The sequence below is a fragment of the Pelophylax lessonae genome (genome assembly GCF_965119305.1).
Source record: "Pelophylax lessonae genome assembly, chromosome: 2".
Classification (NCBI taxonomy): Eukaryota; Metazoa; Chordata; class Amphibia; order Anura; family Ranidae; genus Pelophylax; species Pelophylax lessonae.
In genome coordinates, this window is record NC_138769.1 from 3,637,426 (window position 1) to 3,663,592 (window position 26,167).

The window sequence follows — 26,167 nt, forward strand, 5'->3', positions numbered from 1 at the left end:
TGAAGCCCATAAACACATCCATGCATCGGCAACTGTCCTTCCTTGTCCGGCCTTCATGCTGTGTGGGGAGGTTCTGAGGGAGCTGCCTGGGGAAGCGAGCATAGAAGCCAGACTTCTGTGTTTACAAGTGACAGAAGAGCGGTAACAGTGAATATGGCCAACCTGGGGCCTATATAAAGGTAAGGGCCTAGAGCTGCAGCTCCAATAGCCCCTACGTTAATCTGGCCCTGAGGAGGACAAGGTAGCCAACACTGCTTCTTTTCACAAATTTTAAATGAGGGTACACCCCAAAAGAGTGAGAAAGAGCAAAAATGGAACAATGGCTGGGTAAGGTCGGTATTCATCACTATTCTGCACAAGGTACGGAAAAGTCCCGTGGGATCCATGCCTGGTTCATTTTAATGAACGTGAGCTTGTCCACATTGTCTCTGGACAGGCGGCTGCGCTTGTCTGTGATAACGCCCCCAGCCGTGCTAAATACCCGTTCAGATAATACACTGGCTGCAGGGCACGCCAGCACCTCCAAGGTGTAGAGGGCAAGCTCAGGCCATGTGCCCAACTTGGAGACCCAGAAGTTGAAGGGGGCAGACCCCTCATTCAGTACGTCTAGGCGTGTGCACACATACTGCTCCACCATGTTGGTGAAATGCTGCCTCCTGCTAAGACGTTCCATATGAGCTGCTGGTGCTGCTGTTTGTTGTGGCGTGCTGACAAAGCTTTTCCACATTTCGGCCATGCTAACCCTGCCTTCTGAGGTGCTTGCGGTGCCCTGGTTGCGTTGGCGACCTCTTCCTCCTCCTCCTCTGCCTTGTGCTTCCACTGTGGCCCCGCTGTCAGGTGGGAATGCCAGCAGCATGGCGTCTACCAGCGTGCGCTTGTACTCGCGCATCTTGCGATCGCGCTCCAGTGAGTGAATTAAGGACGGTACGTTGTCCTTTTAACGGGGATCCAGCAGCGTGGCCACCCAGTAATCAGCACAAGTTAGAATGTGGGCAACTCGGCGGTCGTTGTGGAGACACTGCAGCATGTAATCGCTCATGTGTGCCAGGCTGCCCAGAGGCAACGAAAGGCTGTCCTCTGTGGAAGGTGTTTCGTCCGTGTCCTCTGTATCCCCCCAGCTACGCACCAGTGATGGCCATGAGCTGGCCTGGGTGCCACCCTGCTGTGAACATGGTTCCATCTCCTCCTCCAGCTCCTCCTCCTCATCCTCCAGAACTGTGCCCCTGCTGGACAATTGTGTCCCTGGCGTTTGTGTGTGCAGGAACCCACCCTCGGAGCCCCTTGCGAATGACTGCCCTGAAAGCCTTGGAAATGTTACCTCTTCATCCTCCTCCTCCTCCTCCTCCTCCTCATCCTGTGCCACATCCTCTTCCATCATCGCCCGAATTGTTTTTTCAAGGAGGCATAGAAGTGGGATAGTTAAGCTGAGAACGGCGTCATCGGCACTGGCCATGTTGGTGGAGTACTCAAAACAGCGCAACAAGGCACACAGGTCTCGCATGGAGGCCCAGTTATTGGTGGTGAAGTGGTGCTGTTCCGCAGAGCGACTCACGCATGTGTGCTGCAGCTGAAACTCCACTATGGCCTGCTGCTGCTCGCACAGTCTTTCCAGCATGTGCAAGGTGGAGTTCCACCTTGTGGGCACGTCACATATGAGGCGGTGAGCGGGAAGGCCGAAGTTACGCTGCAGCGCTGACAGGCGAGCAGCAGCAGGGTGAGAACGCCGAAAGTGCGCACAGACGGCCCGCACTTTCTGCAGCAGCTCTGACATGTCGGGGTAGTTTTTAAGGAACCTCTGCACCACCAAATTCAGCACATGTGCCAGGCAAGGGATGTGCATCAAACCGGCTAGGCCCAGAGCTGCTATGAGATTTTGACCGTTATCGCACACCACCAGGCCGGGCTTGAGGCTCGCTGGCAGCAACCACTCATTTGTCTGCTGTTCCATGCTCCTCCACAACTCCTGCGCGGTGTGTGGTTTGTCCCCCAAACAGGCAAGTTTTAAAACTGCCTGCTGTCGTTTACCCCTGGCTGTGCTGAAGTTGGTGGTGAAGGTGTTACGCTGTCCGGATGAGGAGGCGGTAGAGGATGAGGAAGCGGAGTAGGAGGAGTTAGGAACAGGAGGCAAACTGAAGCGCCCTGCAATCCTCGGTGGTGGAAGGACATGCGCCAAATTGCTATCCGCCTCAGGCCCATCCGCCACTGCATTTACCCAGTGTGCCGTTAGGGAGATATAACGCCCCTGACCGTGCTTACTGGTCCACGTATCGGTAGTTAGGTGGACCTTGCCAGAGATGGCGTTGCGCAGTGCACACCTGATTTTTTCCCCCACTTGGTTGTGCAGGGAAGGGATTGCTTGCCTGGAAAAGTAGTGGCGGCTGGGCACGACGTACTGTGGGACAGCCACCGACATAAGGTTTTTAAAACTGTGCGTCTCCACCAGACGGAATGACAGCATTTCAAAGGCCAAGAATTTTGAAATGCTGGCATTCAGGGCCAGCGATCGCAGGTGGGTAGGGGGGTACTTCCTCTTCCTCTCAAGTGTTTGGGAGATGGAAAGCTGAACGCTTCCATGGGACATTGTGGAGATGGTTGGTGACCCAGGTGGTGGTGTTGCTGACAGATCCTCTGTTTGCGGGGTGGCAGGTGCCGGTATCACTACAGATGTGGCTGGAGCGGCCGAGACTGCAGCAGAAGAGGAAGCAGGATGAGCCAGAGACGTTTCTTGGTTTTGAAGGTGTCTACTCCACTGCAGCTCATGCTTTGCACTTAGATGCCTGATCATGCAGGTTGTGCTCAGGTTGAGAAGGTTTATGCCTCACTTCAGGCTCTGATTGCACAGGGTGCAAACCACTCGTGTCCTGTCATCAGCACATTTTCTAAAGAACTTCCATTCTAGAGAACTCCTTTGAGCTGACTTTGGTGCGCTCGTTCCCTTGCTGCGTTGGGCAGTAGCAGGCGTAGTGTCTAGGGCACGGGCGCTCCGCTTCTGCACCCTGCTCCCTCTTCTGCTGTGCTGGTGGCTCTGTGCGACCACCGCCTCTTCCTCCAAACTACTCAGGTCACCTGCATGACGTTCATTCCATGTGGGGTCGAGGACCTCATCGTCCTTCACATCATCTTCCACCCAGTCTTCACCCCTGCCCTCCTTGTCGGTCTCCACAATGCTGAACGCCGCAGCAGTTGGCACCTGCGTTTCGTCATCATCGGAGACGTGCTGCGATGGTCCTTGCATGTACTCATCTTGAGAAATGAGTGGTTGGGCTTCGCTGCACTCAATCTCTTCCACTTCTGGGGCAGGGCTAGGTGGATGGCCCTGGGAAACCCTGCTGACAGAGTCCTCAAAAAGAAGAAGAGACTGCTGTATGGCTTGGGGCTCAGACTGCTTGCCTGATTTGCAAGGGGGTGAGGTGAAAGACGGTTGGACATCGGCTGCAGGTGCCAACTCTGACCTTTCTGCAGTAGACTGGGTGGGAGACAATATGAAGGAACTGTAGGCACTGTCAGCAGCAAACCAATCTACTATCGCCTCTCTGTGTTCTGGCCTCATCACTTCTAGAGGCGTATGATGCCCTACCAAATACTGATGCAAGTTGTGTCGCCTACTAACACTTAAGGAAGGTGTTTCACTTGTGCGTGTAGCTGGCACAGATCGACCACGTCCTCTCCTTGCAACAGGAGCTCTACCAGCAGCACCACGACCCAGGCCACGGCCCCTATTTGACGGTCTCCTCATATTTCTGTAATTTATGATCTTGCCCTAGAAAGGTGTTTATTGAATAGTGGAACAAAACAACAACAGTATCGCACGGGTGTATCTGACAGTCAAAAATGCAAACTATGCCGCAATTTAATGTTTTTTACCCCAAAAGGGTGTATATTGAATAGCGGAATAGGAAAAAGGATAAAAAAACGGTGTATCTCACATATACAAACACAGACTAGGCCCCGATTAAAATTTTTTGTACCCTAAAGGGAGGATGAGGAAGAGGAGTAGGAGGAGTTGGGAACAGGAGGCAAACTGAAGCGCCCTGCAATCCTTGGCAGTGGAAGGAGATGCGCCAAACAAATTTAAAAGGTGTATCTCACACGTACCGATACAGACTATGCCGTAATTTAATTTTCTTACACTCCAAAAGGGTGTATATTGAATAGCGGAATAGGAAAATTTTATAATACGGTGTATCTCACACGTACAAACACAGACTATGCCCCGATTACAATTTTTTGTACCCTAAAGGCAGGATGAGGAAGAGGAGTAGGAGGAGTTGGGAACAGGAGGCAAACTGAAGCGCCCTGCAATCCTCGGCGGTAGAAGGAGATGCGCCAAACAAATTTAAAAAGGTGTATCTCACATGTACCGATACAGACTATCCCGCAATTTAATTTTTTACACTCAAACAGGGTGTATATTGAATAGCGGAATAGGACAAATTTTACAAAACGGTGTATCTCACACGTACAAACACAATCTAGGCCCCGATTACAATTTTTTGTACCCTAAAGGCAGGATGAGGAGTAGGAGGAGTTCGGAACAGGCAGGAGGCAGACTGAAGCACCCTCAAATCCTCGGCAGTATGAGATGCGCCCCAAATATTAGAAAGGTGTATCTCACACGTACCGACACAGACTATCCCGCAATTTAATTGTTTATACCCAAAGGTTTAAATTAAATAGCGGAATAGAAAATATGATCAAAAAAAGTGTATGTATCTCACACGTACAGAAGCACACTAGGCCCCAATTACTATTGTTTGTACCCCTAAAAGGCTGGATGAGGAGTAGGAGGAGTTTGGAACAGGCAACACCCTCAAATCTTCAGAAGTATGAGATGAACCCCAAAAACTTGGAAAGGCTGATCTCACACGTACCAACACAAACTATCCCGCAATTTAATTGATCCCCAAAGGTTTTTATTGAATAGGGGAATAGGAAATATGATCAAAAAAAGTGTATGTATATCACACGTACAGAAGCACACTAGTCCCCAATTACTATTGTTTGTACCCCTAAAAGGCTGGATGAGGTGTAGGAGGAGTTTGGAACAGGCAGCACCCTCAAATCTTCAGAAGTATGAGATGAACCCCAAAAACTTGGAAAGGTGGATCTCACACGTACCGACACAAACTATCCCGCAATTTAATTGATCCCCAAAGGTTTTTATTGAAAAGCGGAATAGGAAATATGATCAAAAAAAGTGTATGTATCTCACACGTACAGAAGCACACTAGGCCCCAATTACTATTGTTTGTACCCCTAAAAGGCTGAATGAGGAGTAGGAGGAGTATGGAACAGGCAGCACCCTCAAATCTTCAGAAGTATGAGATGAACCCCAAAAACTTGGAAAGGTGGATCTCACACGTACCAACACAAACTATCCCGCAATTTAATTGATCCCCAAAGGTTTTTATTGAATAGCGGAATAGGAAATATGATCATAAAAAGTGTATGTATCTCACACGTACAGAAGCACACTAGGCCCCAATTACTATTGTTTGTACCCCTAAAAGGCTGAATGAGGAGTAGGAGGAGTATGGAACAGGCAGCACCCTCAAATCTTCAGAAGTATGAGATGAACCCCAAAAACTTGGAAAGGTGGATCTCACACGTACCAACACAAACTATCCTGCAATTTAATTGATCCCCAAAGGTTTTTATTGAATAGCGGAATAGGAAATATGATCAAAAAAAGTGTATGTATCTCACACCTACAAAACCACACTAGGCCCCAATTACTATTGTTTGTACCCCTAAAAGGCTGAATGAGGAGTAGGAGGAGTATGGAACAGGCAGCACCCTCAAATCTTAAGAAGTATGAGATGAACCCCAAAAACCCCAAATATCATTCAGCTCTGCTGCAGGCCACAATTTAATTTTTTTAACACAAGGCTGTATATTGAATAGTGGAATAGAAAAAAAGTGTATGATTTCTGAAACCACTCAATAATAGCACATGTGAACTGAACACAGCAGTGTATGATCAGTCACTCAGCACAGCACAGCACAGCTGAAGGAAAAATGCTGCACACAGTGCCTGATAGAAAAATACTTTTCTCCCTCCTCCTCAGTGGGCAAAAAAGATTGTGTTCACTGCACCTCAAAAAGATTGTGTTCACTGCACCCCAAAAAGATTGTGTTCACTGCACCCCAAAAAGATTGTGTTCACTGCAGCCCACACACAGCAAAATGGATGTGGACCACTGACACCTGCCTATCTCCTATCCCACACTACACAGCAATATCGATCGTAGTTTGTAGAACACACTGACCCTAAAAATCAGCAGACTCTCTCCCTAAAAGGATTGATAAGATCGTAGATCGGTCACTGCAAACCCCACCCCACACAGCAATATCGATTGTAGTTTGTAGAACACACTGTCTGACCCTAAAAATCGGCAGACTCTGTCCCTAAAAGGATTGCTAAGATCGTAGATCGGTCACTGCAAACCCCACCCCACACAGCAATATCGATTGTAGTTTGTAGAACACACTGACCCTAAAAATCAGCAGACTCTCTCCCTAAAAGGATTGATAAGATCGTAGATCGGTCACTGCAAACCCCACCCCACACAGCAATATCGATTGTAGTTTGTAGAACACACTGACCCTAAAAATCAGCAGACTCTCTCCCTAAAAGGATTGCTAAGATCGTAGATCGGTCACTGCAAACCCCACCCCACACAGCAATATCGATTGTAGTTTGTAGAACACACTGACCCTAAAAATCAGCAGACTCTCTCCCTAAAATGCCTACAACTCGCCCTGCCTAACACACTCCGACCTGTCCCTCAATTCTATCCGGACACAAATGGTTTTTTCTTCCTGTCTGTCCCTAATCAGCAGGCAGCACGTTAATGTGTGCTCTCTCCCGGAACTAAACAGCAGAATGACGCCGCAGCGGCGCTGCCTCGAACTTATAAAGACTTGGTCACATGCTTCAGACGGCCAATCACAGCTACTGATACATTTGTAGGCATGGCTGGGATGGCTTAGGCACACCAGTTAAACGCTTGTTGATTGGCTGCTGAAAGCCCGCCATGAAAAGCGCGCCAAAGCTTTTCAAAACCCGGAAATAAAACGACCGAACACGGATTTTTACCCGAACATACAGTAAAGTTTTCGGGTCCGTGTTCGGGTAACAAAAATCCAATTATTCGGTACGAACACGAATAATACAGTCCGTGTTCGCTCAACCCTACCCAGAAACAATGGAGAAAACTTCTGATCCGAACAACTGTCCGTCCAACACCAATAAAACTGCAGACATATTCAAAGCAGATACTCCACCCACTGGGGTACGTGAAAGTACAGGTATCCTACAAGGGTCAGATGAAAAGAATGCCATTGTATATCCTAGAACATGGGGGACCCCCTCTTTTTGGGAGAGACTGGATTGCTCACTTTGGCATGCCAGACATCGCCATTAACCCCTGCAACACCGTGACCATCCCATCAGGGGTTGAAGAGGGATGGGTGAAGTCCCTGAAACAGCGATTCCCACAAGTCTTCGATAACCATTTGGGAAAAATAAAGCATGACTGTGTGAGACTCAGGCTGAAACCCAATGCCCAGCCTAGGTTCTTCAAAGCTCGGACGGTACCTTTCGCACTCCGAGCAGGTGTGGAAGCTGAACTAAGCCGGCTGGAGGAACAAGGTGTCATCTCAAAGGTAGAGCACAGCGAGTGGGCATCCCCAGTTGTACCAGTAAAGAAAGTGAATGGGGACTTAAGCATTTGTGGCGATTTCCGCATGGCACTAAATTCTCAACTGGAGATAGACCAGTATCCCCTACCCAGAGTAGATGACATTTTTGCCTCTCTTGCAGGAGGTCAAAAGTTCACCAAGCTTGATTTCAGGCAAGCTTATTTACAGTTTGAGGTCCACCCTTCGTCCCGCAAGTTTCTAACAATCAACACTCACACAGTGCCTGTTAGATGACATGCTCATCACGGGCCTGACGGACCAGGAACACAAGCATAACGTGGAGATTGTGTTGGCGAGACTGCAAGAGCAGGGTCTAAAAGTGAACTTGGCGAAATGCCAATTCATGGTACCTAAATTGGAGTTTTGTGGCCACCTTGTGGATGCAGAGGGTATACACACCACGGAAGCCAAAGTTGATGCTTTAGTAAAAGCTCCAGCCCCGACCAACGTCCAGCAGCTGCGATCATACCTGGGCTTGCTGAACTATTACCACAAATTCCTGCCGGATCTAGCACACACTACCCGTTTCCATTAAACAAGCTTTTGGAGAAACACTCCAGATGGAACTGGTCGGCTGCATGCCAACGTGCATTTGAAGCGAAAGCTGTTGGCGTCATGCATGCTCGTGCACTATGACTTCCAAAGGCCTCTCACCTTGGCTTGTGATGCCTCACCCTATGGTCTAGGGGCTGTGCTATCTCACGTTTTACCAGATGGGTCAGAGAAACCAGTGGCATTCGCCTCCAGGTCCTTGACAAAAGCAGAAAGCAATTACTCTCACATTGACAAAGAGGCTCTGGCGCTCATATGGGCAATTAAGAAGTTTCATCTTTACCTGTATGGTAGGGAATTCACCATACTGACTGATCATAAACCACTCCTCCAGACGACTGCGGCCCGTCTTCAACGCTATGCCCTATTCTTGGGAGCATATAGCTACAAAATCCAGTATCGCAGCCATGATGCCAATGCTAATGCAGACGCCATGTCCCGTCTGACAAGGACATTAACAGACTCTTCTCCACCTGTCAAGAGTTGTCGTTACACCAGCCTGTCCTTTCTGTCTTCCGGGGAAGTAGCAGCCCATACAGCCAAGGATACCTTCCTTAAGACAATACTCTCCTGGGTACGGTACGGTTGGCCTGCAACTGTCACACAGGATTATGAACCTTACTTCCGTAGGCGTCTGGAATTAACTGTGTCTGGCAACTGTGTTTTATGGGGAGACCGAGTGATCGTTCCACAGACCTTCCAGAGACAAATTCTGGACTTGCTACATACTGGTCATCCTGGAGGCACACGTATGAAACAAAAGGCCCAAGGCTATGTGTGGTGGCCGAACCTCGACACCGATATCACGACATATGTGAATGCGTGTGCTGGATGTGCACAAACTGCAAGAGACCCTCCTCGAGGGAGCGTCCAGCCCTTGACTTGGCCCACGGTTCCCTGGTTTTGCCTACACTTGGACTTTGCAGGCCCGATCAGAGGACACACCTTTTTGATCATTATTGATGCCCATTCAAAGTGGCCTGAGGTCATTCCTGTTACCCAGCCAACGACTAAGGCGACGATTTCCACACTGTTACATCTCGCTGCTACGTTTGGATACCCCAGAGAAATTGTCACAGACAACGGTGCACAATTCACAAGCCAGGAGTTTCAGAGTTTCCTGACTGCCCACAACATCAAACACAAGTTGACCGCACCTTACCACCCGGCTACAAATGGTCAAGCAGAAAGGTTTGTACAGACCTTCAAACGCTATTTCAAAGCTACTGTGGCTACAAGTAAACAACAGTCCCTGTCACCCCAGCAGCTGGACTCCTTCCTTTCTGCTTACAGAACCACACCACATGCAACCACTGGGAAAACTCCAGCTGAACTTCTTTTGGGTCGGCAGCCATGGACTGTTTTGGATATGCTCCGCCCTCAAATGATCCAGGAACATGTACGGCAGTCCCAAGACAAGAGGGTCGAACGCGACGAGATTCCCGGTTTACAGCCCAGCAAAAGGTATGGGCCTGATCTTATGGCGCTTCCAACACTCGTTGGCTTCCTGCTATCGTCGCAGAGACTTTGGGACCCAAAATGTATTGGGTCTGCCTGGAAGATGGTTCCATTTGCAGAAGGCATGCAGACCAATTGCGTCCTCGTTCTCAGCTGCCCGAATCCCTTACATCGGCTGCACCTCCAGTGTCTCAAGGATCTGCTCCTACCGAATCAGGAGGCATTGAGACTGATGCTTGGGGGGACTCTGAACCGTTGAACTCAGCTCCAACAGAGCCCTCCAGCCCTGATCCAGAGGTCTGTTCACCCTCTGAGCTAGGGGATCCCCTCTTGGCCCCGCCGGTGTCCATTCCGGCCAGCCCTGCTTCCTCCGGCCCCGAGTCGCTGGGTGCCCGTCCTCAACGACGCTGTCGCCCTCCTGACCGGTTTCAAATGCAAGACCAGTTTCGAGACTTTCGACGGGCCCGCTGAAAGTGATCCGCTGCCATGTTCTCCCTGTAGCGTCCCTGGAAACTGTTCTCACATCCGGATGTGGAAGAAGGCATGTAAATCTCCTGAGTTGGAGGACTGCATGGGACAATTATTAGTTCCTGTTTTATGCCTGTTCTTGTTTTGTTGTGTTTTTTTTTTTTTTTTTTAGGGATGGATGGAAGGTGTTATACCTGAAGGGTTTCACATGTACTGTCACTTTAAGGCTGGCTCCACCCAGGAGTGATGACAAGGGTCAAGGGGCAGAGTGGCCATCTTTAGACACATGTAGAGATGTATTGATATGCAGAGCTGTCCTGTAATGCTGTACAGAGAGTACTGAATAAACAACCGTTGTTCCAGACCAGAGTCCTGTGTCTCTCACAACACGGAGAATATAACACCTTCTGTGTCCCATTCAGACCCCATAGTACTGTCCTTCTGTGTCCCCTTCAGTCGCCATAGTTCTGTCCTTCTGTGCCCCCTTCAGCCCCCATAGTTCTGTCCTTCTGTGCCCCCTTCAGCCCCCATAGTACTGTCCTTCTGTGCCCCCTTCAGCCCCCATAGTACTGTCCTTCTGTGCCCCCTTCACACCCCATAGTACTGTCCTTCTGTGTCCCCTTCAGCCCCCATAGTACTGTCCTTCTGTGTCCCCTTCAGCCCCCATAGTACTGTCCTTCTGTGTCCCCTTCAGACCCCATAATACACTGTCCTTCTGTGTCCCCTTCAGACCCCATAGTACACTGTCCTTCTGTGTCCCCTTCAGCCCCCATAGTACTGTCCTTCTGTGTCCCCTTCAGCCCCCATAGTACTGTCCTTCTGTGTCCCCTTCAGCCCCCATAGTACTGTCCTTCTGTGCCCCCTTCAGACCCCATAGTACTGTCCTTCTGTGCCCCCTTCAGACCCCATAGTACTGTCCTTCTGTGCCCCCTTCAGACCCCATAGTACTGTCCTTCTGTGTCCCCTTCAGCCCCCATAGTACTGTCCTTCTGTGCCCCCTTCAGACCCCATAGTACTGTCCTTCTGTTCCCCCTTCAGACCCCATAGTACTGTCCTTCTGTGTCCCCTTCAGCCCCCATAGTACTGTCCTTCTGTGCCCCCTTCAGACCCCATAGTACTGTCCTTCTGTGCCCCCTTCAGACCCCATAGTACTGTCCTTCTGTGTCTCCTTCAGAATCAGCCCCCACAGCACTGTCATTCCCTGTCCCCTTCAGCCCCCACAGGCACTGTCATTCCCTGTCCCCTTTAGTCCCCACAGGCACTGTCATTCCCTGTCCCCTTTAGTCCCCACAGGCACTGTCATTCCCAATTTCCCTGTCCCCTTTAGTCCCCACAGGCACTGTCATTCCCAATTTCCCTGTCTCCTTTAGTCCCCACAGGCACTGTCATTCCCTATTTCCCTGTCCCCTTTAGTCCCCACAGGTACTGTCATTCCCTGTCCCCTTTAGTCCCCACAGGCACTGTCATTCCCAATTTAACTGTCCCCTTTAGTCCCCACAGGCACTGTCATTCCCTATTTCCCTGTCCCCTTTAGTCCCCATAGGCACTGTCATTCCCTGTCCCCTTTAGTCCCCACAGGCACTGTCATTCCCTGTCCCCTTTAGTCCCCACAGGCACTGTCATTCCCTATTTCCCTGTCCCCTCTAGTCCCCACAGGCACTGTCATTCCCTGTCCCCTCTAGTCCCCACAGGCACTGTCATTCCCTGTCCCCTTTAGTCCCCACAGGCACTGTCATTCCCTGTCCCCTTCAGCCCCCACAGGCACTGTCATTCCCTGTCCCCTTTAGTCCCCACAGGCACTGTCATTCCCTGTCCCCTTTAGTCCCCACAGGCACTGTCATTCCCAATTTCCCTGTCCCCTTTAGTCCCCACAGGCACTGTCATTCCCAATTTCCCTGTCTCCTTTAGTCCCCACAGGCACTGTCATTCCCTATTTCCCTGTCCCCTTTAGTCCCCACAGGTACTGTCATTCCCTGTCCCCTTTAGTCCCCACAGGCACTGTCATTCCCAATTTAACTGTCCCCTTTAGTCCCCACAGGCACTGTCATTCCCTATTTCCCTGTCCCCTTTAGTCCCCATAGGCACTGTCATTCCCTGTCCCCTTTAGTCCCCACAGGCACTGTCATTCCCTGTCCCCTTTAGTCCCCACAGGCACTGTCATTCCCTATTTCCCTGTCCCCTCTAGTCCCCACAGGCACTGTCATTCCCTGTCCCCTCTAGTCCCCACAGGCACTGTCATTCCCTGTCCCCTTTAGTCCCCACAGGCACTGTCATTCCCTGTCCCCTTTAGTCCCCACAGGCACTGTCATTCCCTGTCCCCTTTAGTCCCCACAGGCACTGTCATTCCCAATTTCCCTGTCCCCATTAGTCCCCATAGGCACTGTCATTCCCTGTTCACTTTAGTCCCCATAGGCACTGTCATTCCCAATTTCCCTGTCCCCTTTAGTCCCCACAGGCACTGTCATTCCCAATTTCCCTGCCCCCTTTAGTCCCCACAGGCACTGTTATTCCCAATTTCCCTGTCCCCTTTAGTCCCCACAGGCACTGTCATTTACAATTTCCCTGTCCCCTTTAGTCCCCACAGGCACTGTCCTTCTCTGGCTCTGCCGGGTCTGCCCCCTTCTCACAAGTTCCATGAGTGTCCTCCTCTTCTCTAGCCACAGCTACTCTCACCGTGGATAGGCTCAGGCTGGGGGAGGTAGCTGCCGCGGCTGCAGTGGCGGGAACATTCTGGGCGGGCCATGGGCAGGGCACAGGTGGAGGCGGTAAGGCGGGGGAGGAGGAGGAGATGATGACGAGACTGACTGACTGTGAGAGTGTCCGGCGCGAGACCGAGGCGCATGCCTGGGAGAGACATATGTACAATGTCCTCTGCTTACTGCCCCACCCCCACCATTACCTGTGGGTTCACATCTGCAGTGCTCAGCCCTCCTGAAGTTGCTGTGACCTGAACTGTGCAGACATACTACAGGAGATGGTCAGAGACTGCAGACATACTACAGGAGATGGCCAGAGACTGCAGACATAGTACAGGAGATGGTCAGAGACTGCAGACATAGCACAAGAGATGGTCAGAGACTGCAGACATAGTACAGGAGAAGGTCAGAGACTGCAGACATAGTACAGGAGATGGTCAGAGACTGCAGACATAGTACTGGAGATGGTCAGAGACTGCAGACATAGCACAGGAGATGGTCAGAGACTGCAGACATAGTACAGGAGAAGGTCAGAGACTGCAGACATGGTACAGAAGACGGTCAGAGACTGCAGACCTAGTACAGGAGACGGTCAGAGACTGCACAACATTTATTAGCAGAGATCCCAGAGAATAAAATGGCGATTGTTGCAATGTTTTATGTCACACTGTTTTTGCTCAGCAGTCTTTCAAAGACATGATTTGGGTAAAAAATATAATTTTACAAATTTTTACCACAATTCTTTCTATAATGTGAAAGATGATGTTATGCGGAGTAAATAGAAACCTAACATGTCACACTGTAACATTGCGCACACTCATGGAATGGAGACAAACTACGATACTTAAACATTTCCATAGGAGACGCTTTATAAAATGTTACTGGTTACCAGTTTAGAGTTACAGAGGAGGTCTGGCGCTCTAATTATTGCTCTCACTCTAATGATCGCGGCGTGTGTGATTTATCCACCGTTTACATATGTGGGCGTGACTTGCGTATGCGATTGTTTCTGTGCGACCACAGAGAGATGGGGAGCTTTACATTTTTTTGGTTCTTTATTTTTATTTTTTATTTTGGCACTGTCCCTTTTATTTATTTATTTATTGATCACTTTTATTCGAATTATAAGGAAAGTAAACATCTCTTGTATGAGAAATAACCATGACAGCTCCTCTTTATGTAGAGACCTCAAATCTCTTCTCTACCTTTAAAAGCAAAAGAAAATAATATATTTTGGCACTTTGACTTAAAAAAAATATTTATTCCTGACAACCGGAAGTGACATCAGAGGTCTCTCCAGTCCTCCAAGGTCATAGAGCCGAGTGGCGGCCATCTTACCCTCATTGACTTCCTGCCTATCCATCATCCGGATCAGCACCGGGGGGGACCTCTCCCACCACCTCTAAATGTGATCCTGTGGGGAATCCGTTGCTGGGATCACTTTTATTAGACGCAGAATCGCACACAGAAAAAAATGATGTGGGATGATGGCAGCTAGCTCCTCCCATAACGCCGGTATTAAATGTCATAGTAATGAGGTATATACTGTATACTGTGGCCTGACTGGGATCTGTATTCTGTCTGTGCAGGAATTGGTGTTCAGGAGGAAATATTCACCCGGCTGGGATCTGACCTTCTCCTCCCCATCAGACGCCATCTCACCCTCAACCATACAGATAGATGGAGATGTGACTGGATTTCCTGGTTCTATGAGAAATCTCCTCCATACTGGGAAAGAATAGCTAATCACAGGAAATGTAATCTGTCTGATGTCAGAAATTCCCCCAATACAAGGATGTCAGAGAATGGAAGTCTGATCATATCCAATGTGACTCTGTACAATGACGGGATATACATTGTGGATATATTCAACTCTGCAAAATACATTATACAGAGAGATGAGTACACCGTCCATGTAGAAGGTAAGTCCCATCCAATCCCCACCTCCAGTCCTAGCAGTGTCCTCCCCGCTCCGTGTCTTTATATCCATACATTATATAGTAGAAGATCTGGGAGAGACGTATGTACAATGTCCTCTGCTTTGAAATTGCTGTGACCTGAACTGTGCAGACATTCTACAGGAGATGGTCAGAGACTGCAGACATGGTACAGGAGACGGTCAGAGACTGCAGACATAGTAGAGGAGACGGTCAGAGACTGCAGACATAGTACAGGAGATGGTCAGAGACTGCAGACATGGTACAGGAGATGGTCAGAGACTGCAGACATAGTAGAGGAGACGGTCAGAGACTGCAGACATACTACAGGAGATGGTCAGAGACTGCAGACATGGTACAGGAGACGGTCAGAGACTGCAGACATAGTACAGGAGATGGTCGAAGACTGCAGATATTTTAATAGCAGAGATCCTAGAGAATAAAATGACGGTTGTTACAATATTTTATGTCACACTACATTTGTACAGCGGTCTTTCAAACACAATTTTTGTGTAAAAAAAATATAATTTAATGAATTTTAAAAAATGAAGAATATTTAGCACAATTCTTTGTATAATGTGAGAGATGATGTTATGCGGAGTAAATAGATACCTAACATGTCACACTGTAACATTGCGCACACTCATGGAATGGTGACAAACTACGATACTTAAACATTTCCATAGGAGACGCTTTATAAAATATTACTGGTTACCAGTTTAGAGTTACAGAGGAGGTCTGGCGCTCTAATTATTGCTCTCACTCTAACGATTGCGGCGTGTGTGATTTATCCACCGTTTACATATGTGGGCGTGACTTACGTATGAGTTTGTTTCTGTGCGACCACAGAGGAATGGGGAGCTTTCATTTTTTTTATTTATTTATTTTATGTATTATTTTTAATTTTACACAGTCCCTTTATTTATTTATTGATCACCTTTAGGCCCCTTTCACAAGGTCCGCCTCCGTAGGTGGAGCCGTGCTGCTCTGCAGGGGATTGTAAACACAGATCCCCACTGAGCAGGAAGGTGACATCTCCCTATCCGCTCTGTGTGCGGAGAGGGAGATGTCAGAGCCCCATGCATCTCTATGGGGGAATCGGATGAGAGCGGACCGCCTGTCGGATGTGGATTGGATGTCAGCGAACATGTCTCCGCTGACATCCGCTGCCCCATAGAGATGCATGGGGGACCCGTTCAGATCCGCCTAAAAAACTGACAGGCAGATCTTACTGGAGAGCTCTTGTGAAAGAGCCCTTAGGCCCATTTCACACATGGAGTCCACCGATCCCCCGCTGAGTACAAGGATGACAGCTTTATCTCTGCGCTGTGTGCAGAGACAGAGCTATCAGGTCCCCATTCTTCTCTATGGGGGAATCGGATGGGAACGGACCGTCTGTCCATTCTCATCCGATCTGCTGGACGAATGGAAAATAGGGTTTCCATCTGTCCAGATTAACGGATCGGATCAGATGTCAGTGGACTTGTCTCCGCTGACATCCGATCCCCCATAGAGATGCATGGGGAATCCGTTCAGATCCGCCAAAAAAAACGACAGGCGGATCTGAATGGACTCCATGTGTGAAAGGGGCCTTATTCTAATTATAATGAAAGTAAACATCTCTTGTAAGAGAAATAACCATGACAGGTCCTCTTTATGGAGAGACCCCAAATCTCTTCTCTACCTTTAAAAGAAAAAGAAAAAAAAATGTTTATTTTCGTACATCACGGGACACAGAGCCATAATCATAACATATGGGTTATATAGGCCACCTACAGGTGAAGGACACTGGCAACCAATCAGAATTGATGACCCCCTATATAGCCCCTCCCACACAGGAAGTACCTCGGTTTTTTTCGCCAGTGTCTAAAAGGTCGCTGTGGAGAGGAGCGCCACATGTTTGTTATATTTCAAAGAAGAAGAAAGAAGATTATGCTATGATACCCCAATCAAAGATCACTGAATCTAAGGGGTTAGCTATCGGATCCATCGAATAACAGTCATTGGACTAAAAAGATGGTACCCGAGCCTCGGGAAGCAGATACGTGGTTTTTCCTGTAATGCTGTCCTTTTTAGGCACTGGAGCTTGGGATCCGGACCCTTGGAATACCAAACCCCAAAGGAGCTCCATGCAGGGTACTCTACAGGTCCAAGGCCATGGCCCCTCAAATATAGGGGACCCTGTCTTTGAAGGTCTTTAAGGCTATGCTCACCGTGAGTAGTGAAGATTGGAAACTTGTTTTAACAGTTTCCTGCAGCAAGGACTGGTGAGTCCATTTTAAATATTTACACAGCAAACAAAAAACCATTAATGGTTAGAAATTGCAAAAATGTAAATATTTTATGCACTGTTACCCTTATTAACTGCTTCCATACAGAGCAGTTAGACCCCCTTCCTGCCCAGACCAATTTTCAGCTTTCAGCGCTCTCACACTTTGAATGACAATTGTTCGGTCCTGCTACACTGTAAACAAACAAAATTTTTATCATTTTTTTCACACAAATAGAGCTTTCTTTTGGTGGTATTGGATCACAACTGGGTTTTTTTTCGTGATATAAGCAAAAAAAGAGCAAAAATTTTGAAAAAAAAAAACACTTTTTTTAGTTTCTATTATAAAATTTAGCAAAAAATTAATTTTTCTTCATACATTTTGGCCAAAATTTATACTGCTACATATCTCTGGTAAAATTAACCCAAATTAGTGTATATTATTTAGTCTGTGTGAAAGTTTTTGAGTCTAGAAGCTATGGTACCAATTACTGAAAATTGATCACACCTGATGTACTGACGGCCTATCTCCTTTCTTGAGGCCCTGAAATGTCAGGACAGTACAAATACCCCCCAAATGACCCCTTTTTGTAAAGTAGACAGTCCAAGGTATTTAGTAAGAGGCATGGTGAGTTTTTTGAAGTTATAATTTTTTCCCACAATTTTTGTGAAAATGAAGACATTTGTTTTCTTTTTTTCCCCACAAAATTGTCAATTTATAAGCTATTTCTAACACATAGAATGTACACAGCAAAAATGACACCCCAAAATACATTCTACTACTCCTCCTGAGTATGGTTATAACACATGTGTGAGACTTTTACCCAGCCTGGCCACAAAAAGAGCCTCCACATCCAAGTAGCACCTTCAGGCGTTCTAGGAGCATAAATACACATAAAACTTTCTTACTACCTATCACACTTTTGAAGGCCCTAGAGCACCAATACAATGGAAAAGTCCACAAAATGACCCAATTTTGGAAAGCAAACACTCCAACGTATATTCTATGAGGCATTATGGGTCGTTTGAACGTGTCATTTTTTTCCACAAGTTTTTGGAAAATGTTGGAAAAAAATAAAAACTTTTTTTTTTTACACAAAGTTGTAAATTTATATGATATTCCTAACACATAGCATGTACACAGCAAAAATGACACCCCAAAATACATTCTGCCACTCCTCCTGAGTATGGCAATACCACATGTGTGAAACTTTTTCACAGCCTAGCCATATAGAGGGGCCCAACATCCAAGGAGCACCATCATGCATCCTAGCCACTTGCCTAGGCCTATTTTTGACATTTGGTGTTTACAAGCTAAAATCAGTTGTTTTTGCTAGAAAACTACTTAGAACCCCAAAACATTATATATTTTTTTTAGCAGAGACCCTAGAGAATAAAATGGAGATTATTGCAATATTTTTTATCACACCGTATTTGCGCAGCGGTCTTCCAAACCCAATTTTTTTGGAAAAAATTCACTTTTTTTAATTAAAAAATAAGAAACCAGTAAAGTTAGCCCAATTTTTTTCCATAATGTGAAAGATAATGTTACGCTGAGTAAATAGATACCCAACATGTCATGTTTCAAAATTGCCCACGCTCATGGAATGGTGACAAACTTTGGTACTTAGAAATCCCCATAGGCGACACTTTAAAAATTTCTACAGGTTGCCATCTTAGAGTGACAGAGGAGGTCCAGGGCTCAAATTATTTCTCTTGCTCTAACGATTGTGGCGATACCTCATATGTGTGGTTTGAACACCATTTACATATGTGGGCGGGGTTTCCGTATGCGTTCGCTTCTGCGCGCGAGCTCACGGGGACAGGGCGCTTTAATGTTTTTTTTTTTTTTTTTACTATTTGTTTTATTTATTATTTTTTATTTTTACACTGTTTAAAAAAAAAAAAAAATGATAATTTTTATTTCTATTACAAGGAATGTAAACATTTCTTGTAATAGAAAAAGGCACGACAGGACCACTTTTTTGTGAGTTCTGGGGTCAAAAAGTCCTCAGATCTCACAAGTACTCTAAAAGATAGGAAAAAAAAAAATAATAATAAAATAAAATGAAAAAAAAAAAAGGGACCTTTAAACCGGTTGCTAGGCAACGACATTTGCCATAGCTCTGGTCCACCAAGACCATAGAGTCGAGTGAGGGCAAGCTTGCCCTCACTCGACATCCTGTCTGTGAGGATCCGGGACCGGATCATTTTCCCCGCTGCCGGCAGGTCCGGTAAGCGGGGAGAAGGACCGGAATGCGGCGGGAGGGGGGGGGGGCACCTCTTTCGCCATCCCGGAAGGGTGATCCCGCGGCGAATCCGCCGCTGGGACCACCCTTATTGGAAAGTCAACCGTCCACCGTTTAAAAAAATACCAGGGTTATGGCAGCTATCTGCTGCCATAACACCGGTATTTAGGTTTAAACGGAGGACGTATATAAACCTTTTCGGACTTGGACATGGTGGCTGTATGAAGGGTGACAGGTACTCGGGTACTTTGCTGGGCAGGTGACAGGTACTCGAGTACTCCGATAGGCAGGTGACAGGTACTCGGGTACTCTGATGGGCAGGTGACAGGCAGGTGATGGGTACTGATGAGTAGTACTTATACTGATAGGTGATACTGATACTGTACTGATGGGTACGGATGATCAGTACTGATACTGATAGGTGATAGGTACTGATGAGTACTGATGAGTAGTGATGGGTACTGATGAGCAGGTGGCAAGTACTCAGGTACTTCAGGTGTCAGGTACTCTGATGAGCAGGTGGAAGGTACTTGGGTACTCTGATGTGTAGGTGACAGGTACTCGGGTACTCCGATGACGGGTAATCGAGTACTCCGATGACGGGTACTCGGGTACTCCGATGACAGGTACTCAAAGTACCCGAGTACCCTTCATCAGAGTACCCGTCATCAGAGTATCTGAATACCCGCCATCAGAGTACCCGAATACCCGCCATCAGAGTACCCGAGTACCCTTCATCAGAGTACCCGAATACCTGTCACCAGCCCATCAGAGTACCCGAGTACCTCTCTGTATCCCATCAGAGTACCCGAGTACCTGTCACCTACCCATCAGATTACCCGAGTACCTGTCACCAGCCCATCAGATTACCCGAGTACCTGTCACCAGCCCCTCAGAGTACCCGAGTACCTGTCACCAGCCCATCAGAGTACCCGAGTACCTGTCAGAGTACCTGATGGGCTGGTGACAGGTACTCGGGTACTTTGATGGGCTAGTGACAGGTACTTTGATGGGCTAGTGACAGGTGCTCTTTTTTTTGAGGGGGGGGGGCAATCAGTGTGTTTGGGGTGCACTGTAATTGGTAACTAGCTGTTACCACAATCTCCTCCTCACACAGGATCAGTGTGTGAGGAGGAGAACACGGTGACAGCTAGTTACAGTGTTCTCTGTTGACATTTGTGACCGGCTGTGATTGGACACAGCCGGTCACGTGGTAAAAAGCCAATTTCATTGGCTCTTCACCTAGATCGGGGATGGGCTCTGTCCGAGGGACGAGCCTCGTCCCCGATCGGCGTGCTGCGCGCCCCTGGGGGGCGCGCATTGAGGAGGGAATGAGCGGCTCGCGCTGGAGCTGCTCATGTGATCGGCTGTGATTGACACAGCCGATCACGTCGTAAACAGCCAATTTCATTGGCTGTTTACCGTGATCGGGGTTGGGCTCAGTCCAAGGGACGAGCCTCACCCCCGATCGCAGCAGTAGCGGGGAGATCCGGGCGCCGTCATACGGCGTCCGCCCGGATCGAGAAAGACTTCCTGCCGCCGTCATTTTATTATGGCGCGGTATGGAAGGGGTTAAGATTACAGAGACTTGTGCCCAGTGTATTACTGCTTGTATTCACATTGCAGCAGATTATGCAAAGTAAAACTTGCTTATACCATATGATTACACTGTGTTGTTTCTACCCTGAAGCTGATTAGCTAATTAAACTTCAGCTGTGACTAACAAGACTCAGCATGCTGTTTGCTCCTCTGTGTGTTATGGCACATAAGTAGAGTTGAGCTGACACCTGGATGTCCGTGTTCGGCCAAACTTGAAAAAAAAGTCCGGGTCCGTGTCCCGGACTTTTTTCGAACTTTACCCGGACACGAACCCCATTGAAGTCAATGGGACCCGAACTTTCAGGCACTAAAATGGCTCTAAAACACCAATGGAAAGGGCTAGAGTGCTGCAAATGGCATCAAAACGTAGTTAAGAGCATGGCAAGTGCTCTGCAAACAAATGTGGATATGGAAATAACTTAAAACAACAAAAAAAAACAGAAAAATAAAACAATTTTCTTCATCTGTGAAGGACGAGGCCCATATGGAGTAGGAGGGAGGTAGAGGTGGTGGTGGATGTGGCGGTGTAGGTGGAAGCGGCGGTGGAGGGGGACGAGGTAGCCAACACTGCTTTTTTTAAGTCATTTTAAATTAGGGTACACCCCAAAAGAGTGAGAAAGATCAAAAATAGAACAATGGCTGGGTAAGGTCGGTATCCATCTCTATTCTGCACAAGGTACGGAAAAGTCCCGTGGGATCCATGCCTGGTTCATTTTAATGAACGTGAGCTTGTCCACATTGTCTCTGGACAGGCGGCTGCGCTTGTCTGTGATAACGCCCCAGCCGTGCTAAATACACGTTCAGATAATACACTGGCTGCAGGGCACGCCACCACCTCCAAGGCGTAAAGGGCAAGCTCAGGCCATGTGCCCAATTTGGAGACCCAGAAGTTGAAGGGGGCAGACCCGTCATTCACTACATGTAGGCGTGTGCACACATACTGCTCCACCATGTTGGTGAAATGCTGCCTCCTGCTAAGACGTTCCATATGAGCTGCTGGTGCTGCTGTTTGTTGTGGCGTGCTGACAAAGCTTTTCCACATTTCAGCCATGTTAACCCTGCCTTCTGAGGTGCTGGCGATGCCCTGGTTGTGTTGGCGACCTCTTCCTCCTCCTCCTCTGCCTTGGCCTTGTGCTTCCACTGTGGCCCCGCTGTCAGGTGGGAATGCCAGCAGCATCGCGTCTACCAGCATGCGCTTGTACTCGCGCATCTTGCGATCGCGCTCCAGTGAGTAAATTAACCACAAAATGAGGTTGAAGGATTGTAAGTCAGCCAGCCCCCAGTCTGATGTACTCACCCTCCAGTCTGTCACCAACCAAATAAAACCTGTCTCTTGGTACAAAGAACAGGGGTTTAGTTGACACACATTTGCAAACGCATGTGAAAGCTGCAGAGCCACTTCACAGCACCCTGTTAAATCTGTAGTCCTAAACTCTTAATTTAGTGTCCTCACACTGGAGGCACATGGCCGCTAATGGGTGGATGGGGGAACAGGTGAGAGGGAGACAGCCCAACCTCCCCCAACCCACCCTCATCCACGACTGGCTGTTGTCTCAAAGACTCAAATAATTAGGTTATAATTATGGTGCAAACTGGAAGAGACAAGCTGAAAAGCATTACACCTCCATCCCCTTGGTGGATGCAGTATATAGATAGAAAGGGATTTTATGTATGGGGCATGGCCTGTAAAGCTCACTGCCTTTGAAATCCCTAATTTCCTCTTTGGGACTTTATGTGAGACAAGCAGGACATGCTATTGGTCTCCATCCCTGTATACGGAAAACACTAAGGTCAAATCAAAACTGCATCCACCACAAACGCACGAAAATCGCACGGTGGGACTTTATATGAGGCACCAAGCTGTAAGCAAGGCGTCTCCATCCCTGGTTGCTTAAACATATTGGACTAGGTGGGACTTTAAATGAGACCCAAGCTGGTGTTGCCCGGCGTCTCCATCCCTATAACAAAACACAAAATGAGGTTGAAGGATTGTAAGAGGTGCATGAAAGTCAGCCAGCCCCCAGTCTGATGTTCTCACCCTCCAGTCTGTCACCAACCAAATAAAACCTGTCTCTTGGTACAAAGAACAGGGGTTTAGTTGACACACATTTGCAAACGCATGTGAAAGCCGCAGAGCCACTTCACGGCACCCTGTTAAATCTGCAGTCCTACACTCTTAATTTAGTGTCTTCACACTGGAGGCACATGGCCGCTAATGGATGGATGGGGGAACAGGTGAGAGGGAGACAGCCCAACCTCCCCAAACCCACCCTCATCCACGACTGGCTGTTGTCTCAAAGACTCAAATAATTAGGTTATAACCATGGTGCAAACTGGAAGAGACCAGCTGAAAAGCATTACACCTCCATCCCCTTGGTGGATGCAGTATATAGATAGAAAGGGATTTTATGTATGGGGCATGGCCTGTAAAGCTCACTGCCTTTGAAATCCCTAATTTCCTCTTTGGGACTTTATGTGAGATGAGCAGGACATGCTATTGGTCTCCATCCCTGTATACGGAAAACACTAAGGCACCTCTTACAATCCTTCAAACTAATTTTGTGTTTTGTTATAGGGATGGAGACGCCGGGCAACACCAGCTTGGGTCTCATTTAAAGTCCCACCTAGTCCAATATATTTCAGTGAGTAAATTAAGGACGGTACATTGTCCTTGTAACTGGGATCCAGCAGCGTGGTCACCCAGTAATCAGCACAAGTTAGAATGTGGGCAACTCGGCGGTCATTGTGGAGACACTGCAGCATGTAATCGGTCATGTGTGCCAGGCTGCCCAGAGGCAACGAAAGGCTGTCCTCTGTGGGAGGTGTATCGTCTGTGTCCTCTGTATCCCCCCAGCCACGCACCCGTGATGGCCATGAGCTGGCCTGGGTGCCACCCTGCTGTGAACATGGTTCCATCTCCTCCTCCATCTCCTCCTCCTCATCCTCCAGAACTGTGCCCCTGCTGGACAATTGTGTACCTGGCGTTTGTGTGTGCAGGAACCCACCCTCGGAGCCACTTGCGAATGACTGCCCTGAAAGCCTTGGAAATGTTACCTCTTCATCCTCCTCCTCCTCCTCCTCCTCATCCTGTGCCACATCCTCTTCCATCATTGCCCTAATTGTTTTTTGAAGGAGGCATAGAAGTGGGATGGTTAAGCTGACAACGGCGTCATCGGCACTGGCCATGTTGGTGGAGTACTCAAAACAGCTCAACAAGGCACACAGGTCTCGCATGGAGGCCCAGTTATTGGTGGTGAAGTGATGCTGTTCCGCCGAGCGACTCACGCGTGCGTGCTGCAGCTGAAGCTCCACTATGGCCTGCTGCTGCTTGCACAGTCTTTCCAGCATGTGCAAGGTAGAGTTCCACCTTGTGGGCACGTCACATATGAGGCGGTGAGCGGGAAGGCCGAAGTTACGCTGCAGCGCTGACAGGCGAGCAGCAGCAGGGTGAGAACGCCGAAAGTGCGCACAGACGGCCCTCACTTTCTGCAGCAGCTCTGACATATCGGGGTAATTTTTAAGGAACCTCTGCACCACCAAATTCAGCATATGCGCCAGGCAAGGGATGTGTGTCAAACCGGCTAAGCCCAGAGCTGCTATGAGATTTCGCCCGTTATCGCACACCACCAGGCTGGGCTTGAGGCTCGCTGGCAGCAACCACTCATTTGTCTGCTGTTCCATGCTCCTCCACAACTCCTGCGCGGTGTGTGGTTTTTTCCCCCAAACAGGCAAGTTTTAAAACTGCCTGCTGTCGTTTACCCCTGGCTGTGCTGAAGTTGGTGGTGAAGGTGTTACGCTGACCGGATGAGGAGGCGGTAGAGGATGAGGAAGCGGAGTAGGAGGAGTTAGGAACAGGAGGCAAACTGAAGCGCCCTGCAATCCTCGGTGGTGGAAGGACATGCGCCAAATTGCTATCCGCCTCAGGCCCATCCGCCACTGCATTTACCCAGTGTGCCGTTAGGGAGATATAACGCCCCTGACCGTGCTTACTGGTCCACGTATTAGTAGTTAGGTGGACCTTGCCACAGATGGCGTTGTGCAGTGCACACCTGATTTTTTCCCCCACTTGGTTGTGCAGGGAAGGGATGACTTGCCTGGAAAAGTAGTGGTGGCTGGGCACGACGTACTGTGGGACAGCCACCGACATAAGGTTTTTAAAACTGTGCGTTTCCACCAGACGGAATGACAGCATTTCAAAGGCCAAGAATTTTGAAATGCTGGCATTCAGGGCCAGGGATCGTGGCTGGGTAGGGGGGGGTATTTCCTCTTCCTCTGAAGTGTTTGGGAGATGGAAAGCTGAACGCTTCCACGGGACATTTTGGAGATGGTTGGTGACCCAGGTGGTGGTGTTGCTGACAGATCGTCTGTTTGCGGGGTGGCAGGTGCCGGTATCACTACAGAGGTGGATGAAGAGGCCGAGACTGCAGCAGAAGAGGAAGCAGGAGGAGCCAGAGACGTTTCTTGGTTTTGAAGGTGTCTACTCCACTGCAGCTTGTGCTTTGCACTTAGATGCCTGATCATGCAGGTTGTGCTCAGGTTTAGAAGGTTTATGCCTCGCTTCAGGCTCTGATTGCACAGGGTGCAAACCACTCGTGTCCTGTCATCAGCACATTTTCTGAAGAACTTCCACGCTAGAGAACTCCTTTGCGCTGGCTTTGGTGCGCTCGGTCCCTTGCTGCGTTGGGCAGTAGCAGGCGTAGTGTCTAGGGCACGGCCACTCCGCTTCTGCACCCTGCTCCCTCTTCTGCTGTGCTGGTGGCTCTGTGCGACCACCGCCTCTTCCTCCAAACTACTCAGGTCACCTGCATGACCTTCATTCCATGTGGGGTCGAGGACCTCATCGTCCTCCACATCATATTCCACCCAGTCTTCACCCCTGCCCTCCTTGTCGGTCTCCACAATTCTGAACGCCGCAGCAGTTGGCACCTGCGTTTCATCATCATCGGAGACGTACTGCGATGGTCCTTCCATGTACTCATCTTGCGAAATAAGTGGTTGGGCATCGCTGCACTCAATCTCTTCCACTTCTGGGGCAGGGCTAGGTGGATGGCCCTGGGAAACCCTGCTGACAGAGTCATCAAAAAGAAGAAGAGACTTCTGCATTACTTGGGGCTCAGACTGCTTGCCTGATTTGCAAGGGGGTGAGGTGAAAGATGGTTGGATATCGGCTGCAAGTGCCAACTCTGACCTTTCTGCAGTAGACTGGGTGGGAGACAATGTGAAGGAACTGGAGAC

General features: G+C 48.6%; 1 protein-coding gene and 1 pseudogene across 2 annotated transcripts in view; one reads left to right on the forward strand and one right to left on the reverse strand.

The window, feature by feature from the left end:
- LOC309547906 (uncharacterized protein) overlaps positions 1 to 26,167 on the reverse strand; it is a gene marked incomplete at its 3' end in the record, with an annotated part of 2,014,734 nt that overhangs the window by 362,461 nt on the left and 1,626,106 nt on the right. The window lies entirely within an intron of this gene.
- The window catches only part of LOC309545807, a 116,829-nt pseudogene that overhangs the window by 63,201 nt on the left and 27,461 nt on the right, over positions 1 to 26,167 (forward strand). Inside the window, exon 2 of the transcript XR_014226149.1 lies at positions 14,468 to 14,800. The product of XR_014226149.1 is annotated as an uncharacterized misc_RNA (transcript). The remainder of the gene's footprint in view (positions 1 to 14,467; positions 14,801 to 26,167) is intronic.